General features: G+C 40.0%; 1 protein-coding gene across 1 annotated transcript in view; it reads right to left on the reverse strand.

Moving 5' to 3' along the window:
• The window catches only part of LOC101857781 (guanylate cyclase 32E), a gene marked incomplete in the record, with an annotated part of 173,169 nt that overhangs the window by 117,154 nt on the left and 49,667 nt on the right, over window positions 1-6,348 (reverse strand). The window contains 2 exon segments of the mRNA XM_035969023.1: window positions 3,554-3,788; window positions 4,708-4,855.

The raw sequence follows: 6,348 nt of genomic DNA on the forward strand, positions 1-6,348 counted from the left end.
ATGTGTGTGTGTGTGTGTGTGTGTGTGTGTGTGTGTGTGTGTGTGTGTGTGTGTGCGTGTTTTATGACATAGCGGCAGAAATATTAGCCACAATATACAAGTCTCCGTGTTATGGTTGTGGGTTTTGTTGTTGTTGTTGTTTGCTTGTTTTCAATTTCATTGGCATTACAGGCTGACCTCAACATTAATAGAGGAGCTTTGGCTAACACATACGTATCTGCCTTTAAGCAAAGACTCCATTGCCCATAAACCGACAAAAAAACATTTGAGAAGAATGAAGAGTCTATTCAATCCAACAGCTTTGGGTCCTGTTTCACGGACATGGAGCCGTGTTTATCTGAGACACACATGTGTAAAAATAACCACCTCTCTCAACATCTTCACACAGCTGACACAAAGAGATTGAATTACAGCATTGATAGCAGGATCGTATCTTTTTTATTCATTGTCGGGGGAATTGTATAATTGATTCGAGTCTCAGACTACAGCTATATAATGGGAATACGTACGAATGGGGGTTGTCGCAAGACGTAGGTTTGAATTTGTTAGCAGCATTTACGTACAAATAACATTGTTTTAAAGGTGGGACTTCTTAACAACGTCAGTCTCTAATAATGAAATGGGCACTTAGAGGGGGCGGGGGGGTGGCAACGGAAGTAAACAAGGTTAACAAACAATGATACATCTCCTCTTCTCTCCCTCCCCCTCCCCCATCTCCTTCCTTCCTCCTCACCTACACCCTCCAATGAGACCGAAGCCGCGCCCTGCATCTGTGAGTCAAGCTAATAGTGTTCCCAAGTTCTGATGATCAACGTGGAATAAACCATTGGTCAACCATTAAGTAAAAACTCTCCCTTTCGGAAATATGAAACTATTGCTTTGATTTAAGAATGTCTATACATTGTATTTTTTACAAAATATATTCAAAGCTCCGCACTCTTAGATTTATCAAATATTATAACGAAAAACGACTGAAAAGCATACACACAATCCTGACCCTTACCTGGTGGAGATTTCAAACCGTTAATCCCTTTATCCAGAGAACACAATGAATGATAATCCCGCCAAAAACCGAAGGCAGGAAGCTTGACTGGGAGAATGAAAGGGAAGGAAATTACATTTAAACACAGGGAGAAAGGCTAAAGGATTTGTTCCCACTAAGGTCGTCGAGCTTTGAAAGCCAGTTTGAAAACAGGAACGCGTCGCCCAGAGCGCAAGACCCGCCCCGCCCCGCTCCGCACCGCTGTGGGAACTGGCGGACGAGGGCGGAGGACGGCAGATCTGTTGTCAGCATCAACAGAAAAACAACGGTCTTGGGAAGGGGGGCGTTCGTTATGATTCAAGCGCGCCACAGCGCCATCACACAGAGAGCATTGCGGACGCGAACGCCAGATACTAAAGTTCAGTGAAGCGAGGCGAACGCACAAATTGAGAGCTGAGACGATAAAACTTTTTCGGGGATTTTTTTATTAAAGATGCTTAACCTACACATTTACTATTCCACTTTTTCTTCATTTTTATACTGGTCCTTACACGCGTGATGTTAACAATTTGGTGAATACAGAGTGCGAAACAAAACAGACAACCATTATGAATTAAATTTATTGAGGCAGATAAAGAGACGTACGGAAGGAAGGCGGACCAGACTCTATAATTGTACTTTCCTCGCGGCCTTTACCTCACACTGAGGTGTACGACACACGCACACACATTATTCCATATAGCCGAACGAAGATATCACTCACTTATAAATAGGAAACACTCTCTAAGACACAGACGTTGTATAAAACATACCTGTCTGTGTGTATGTGTGTGTGTGTGTGTGTGTGTGTGTGTGTGTGTGTGTGTGTGTGTGTGTGTGTGTGTGTCGTACAGCAAGTCAGAATGTTGAGATTTCGAAGACAAAAATTATAGTCACAGAATTCGGAAAATTTTAATTAACAGACAAAATAACTGTGCTTCATTTCGTAAGAGCCCTCGAAGAGAATAAGAAATAAACGTGTAGTTGAGAAGGGGATTGGGACTCATGATTTTATTAAAATGCAAGCTGGAGTGGCGTTATGGGAAAAACATAATATTACCTTGTCATGAAAAAGATTACATACCAGTGCCGTGCCCGTATCAAAACATTGAAGTTCGGATTGTTCAACCCTTGGGGTTCACAAATTAGATAGCTGTGTAAGCTAGGACTCCGTGCACACACATTCAATCATGGGACATGACATGGGCATGTTCAGGCAACTTGTTAATATGTGATAAACGACGGCAAATAAAAGCCAATAGAGAGGCCTACACATCCCGGATGTCACAAAAGCTTACACACGGTTGGGAAGCATAGTTGATTCAGGAGATAAATTCACAGAGCCTCACGGCTAATACCTCACATGACCATACTTCACGTATAACGGATGGTATGGAGTTGAATTCAATAGACATCCCGCTCGTTTTGCTTTTTTTCTGATATAGCTCTAATCCACCCGATATGTTTATGTACCACCTGTGCTCAATGTTATTGCGAATAAAGATGGTTCTCTTTATTTTTACCAAAAATTAGTTTTAATCTATAGGGGGATAACGATAATAATGTTTATTGCTGTTTTACTGGTGTTGTTGCTGCTGCTGTTATTCAGTTACTGTGGTCGTATAGCTGCTGTTGTGTTGTTGTTGCCGTTATTGCTTTTGTTGCTGTTGTTATTATTGTTGTTGTTACTGTTATTGCTGCTGCTGTTGCTGCTGCTGTTGCTGCCGCCATTGTTGTTGGTGTTGTTGTTGCTTGTGTTGTATGTGTTCAGTTTATCATACTACCTAAAATGCAAAGCTGAAACAAACTTTTACAGTGATCATAATTTGTGTTGTGTTCTTTTCTTAAATTCTGTTAGAAAAAAATCCAATCAGCTCTTATGGTGTGCGGATTTATTGAAAGGAGTCATGACCTGTTCAGTACACGTATTATCATTATCATTAAGGGTACATTCCATTGCTTAATACATGTATTGGGCAATAAGATTCTCATCAACAGATTTTGTATCTGTCGAACGCAGTGTTCCCCCACTGACTGAAGTTGTCTTTAGGCCATTCCCAAAAGGGTATATTAGCCTGTTCTTATTCACAGTAGAATTGTAAATGGGCTGAATTATCTATGGCATGCTTATAATGTGCTGGAACAACATTAACAACATACGGGGAACTGCTGCGTTTTGTTTCCTCATCCTTACTATCATAATTTTTTCTCTAGATTCTACTTCTTATGTATGTTTGTTACTCTCTTGTGAACTGAAATTCCTGGGGTGCCTTGATAGTCGAAGCAGACCTTGTACTGTTGAGGCAAGAGAGGTGAGCAGAGAAAGCCTGATTCCCCGTTTGGACTTCTCTGTTGACATTCACCCCTTGGCGCTCATATGACTTTATGCAGTTGCAAGCGCTGTAAAACCTTACTAAAACCCAAAACTAAAGAACGCAGTGTCATGAACTGCGCCCCTTTAACTGCTTAGTACTATTGACTTGAATATCATAAAAACAAGAATAAATATGTGTATGTAAAACACTGACTCACGTGAAACAGACTCTCATTTCTTGAAGCAAAACACAATGTTTCCTCTCAAAGAAAGAACGGCTAAGTGAATCCATTTCTCCACAAAACAAAGTATGTTGATTTTACAGTTGGTCACAAGCAAGAGCCTGCCTGGCCTTCAAAACACAAAGCAACCTTCGAAGACACCGACGACCCCGCTAGTATTTTTCTTTCTCCTTATACGGCTGCTCTTGAACAAGTTTGTCTTGCGGATGCTCTGTGAAAATAGCAACATTTACAAGGGCCATGACTCCAGTTGTGTGTGCGAGAGGCTGAGCACTGATAAGTGGCTATCAAGTGTCGTTGTGCGCTCACATGAGTACTGATGAGCAACATTGTCAGACTGAGTAGTGAGGGCGAAGAGGAAATGGAGGCCCGGGGATGCAGGATAGGGGGGGGGGAGCGGGGATAGTACGATGGGTTTAGGAGAGGAAGAAAGAATGAGAGAGAGTAAGGGAAAAATGGTGAGTAAGGGTGAAAGACAAAATCATTGAAATAAACCTGCATAAGACCAACAAATACGCACAGGGATAGAACACAGACAAGAGAGGCGAACAGGGAACGGACAGACAGACAGACAGACAGACAGACAGACAGACAGACAGACAGACAGACAGACAGAAAAACAGACAGTTCATGTGGTGAAGAATGACACCGTTACGCCGCTGGGTGTCATTCAAAACTATAATAACTTGTTGGGTTTTTTGTTGTCGTTCTCTTTGATTTTGGTTTGGTTTCATTTGGTGTTGTTTGTTGTTTTGTTTTATGGATTTTGTTTGGGTTATTTATTGTTGGTTATTGTGTTTTTGTTCGTTAGTTTGTTTTCTAGGGAGAGTTGCAAATTCCATCAGGGAAGTAGAAAAATCGCAATATAATAATTTTTTTAAATTACTTTAAATAGGAGGAGGATTCGTGGTCTACAAGACACGATGCACAAACATAGCTCTTAGGCATACGACTGTCTTAAATGAGCCTTAGTTCAGTTGTTGGATTGTTGGATTAATCGTGTGTAAAAGTGCATTACACTATATAGTGTACTAGAGTTTTTCCGGATTCCTTGACGAAATCTATACACAAAGAAATTATATCTACATTTTTTTTTTCTCTGGTAATGAAGTGCCTTCATCTTCCTTTACCTTATTTTTCGTACCATTTGATGGGAGATATCGGTGCAGGCGTCCAAAGATTAGAGTTCTTCTTGTGCTGTATTAACTTCTAACAGTGCCGTGATTCCTCTCTCATCCTCCCCGATCAATTTCTTAACGATGTGGCGTTCCGTTGATCCTGAGAAAGAAAGCACAAAGATCATCTGGTTCACAAAGAGAACTTTTATGTAGGGGTCCAAACTACTAGCAATACTATACTATCTGTTTACAAGACTAGGTTCTTCATATCATATTTTCATAATCAATATCGTTCAAAGATGACGTGATAAAAAATCGCGTTCATATCTATTTGAAAAAGAATCTCATGACAATATTTTAAAGTTGAATACTGAGCCAAAAAAGAACCGTTAAAAAAATTAATTGTCAAAATTGTTTGAACTCTGTGTAAATTTTTGGACACTGTAGCCTATAGAATTTAGCGAGAAAGTATTCAATTTGAATATTAGAATCAAAGGAAGAACAATTCTTTTTAAGTGTTAGAACCTTTTAGCTTTGCACACTATAATCGATAGATCTAGCTCGTTTTTTTTTTCCCAAAAGAACGTCAGAAGCATAAGAAATCAATTGATTTTGGGTTTAAACTTCATAATTTCATCAGAAGAAAAATAGCCACTGGAGCGATTTAAGTTCAATCAGCAGTTTAAGGTCATCAGCTGACAAAAGGATATTTCTTTTATTATGTATGAAACAATGGGTGAAATGGCATTGTGTAGTTATTGATGTTAACAAATGAATGTTTTGAGAAAACCAAGCACACGTTTGTTGATTATGTGCTTGAAGAAGCTACCAGTCTACATTAAAAAATACTAACTTAAACTACCATCACCTACTGAATTAAACCAATTATGGAAGCAGGTAACAAATTAATTAAGCTGGCCTCGTTTCACTCACCAGATAGCATCATTTGAATAGGAATCGGTACGCACAATGAGAAAACAGCAGTCAAACTGTCTCAAGGTCAAAACTGAGCCTAGATAGGTATTTTCAACATTTTGGACTCCAGCAGTAAGCGAAGAGGTGCGACACGTTAGCTGTTAAATGTAAAGTGGAAGGTCACATTATATTGCCTTCACGCTTTTGCCTTTAATGTTGTGGCTTGTTTTCAAGCAGGTTGAGAGAACAGGGGAAGAAAGTGGAGACGAAAGCAGACGACAGTTCATATTTATAATAGAGCAGGAAATTAGGTAAACGGAGAATATTTTAGTGAAGCAAATTTTCAGTCGCTGTCACTTTTTGAAACCCAGGATCTATTGAATAAGAGGCGAACACCGTAACCTCTAGACCACGATAGCCCACCACGTCGGATTGATGGCGATCGCCTTGGTCTGAATCACAAAAAGAGGTTCTTAAATTTTGGGTTGTTTGAAAAATTCCCAAGGGCAAACCTATCGCTTATTTTGTGTGCCAAATGAAAATACTTCAATGTGTGTGTGTGTGTGTGTGTGTGTGTGTGTGTGTGTGTGTGTGTGTGTGTGTGTGTGTGTGTGTGTGTAAGCGTGTGTGCGTGTGTTTGTGTTTGTCTGTGTGAGTATATCTGTTTGTGTCTCTTAGTCTGTGTATGTATGTGTGTTTCTGTGCGTGTTTCTGTGTGTGTGTCTATGTGTGTGTATG

Source organism: Aplysia californica, unplaced genomic scaffold (genome assembly GCF_000002075.1).
Source record: "Aplysia californica isolate F4 #8 unplaced genomic scaffold, AplCal3.0 scaffold00106, whole genome shotgun sequence".
In the NCBI taxonomy this organism is placed as follows: domain Eukaryota; kingdom Metazoa; phylum Mollusca; class Gastropoda; order Aplysiida; family Aplysiidae; genus Aplysia; species Aplysia californica.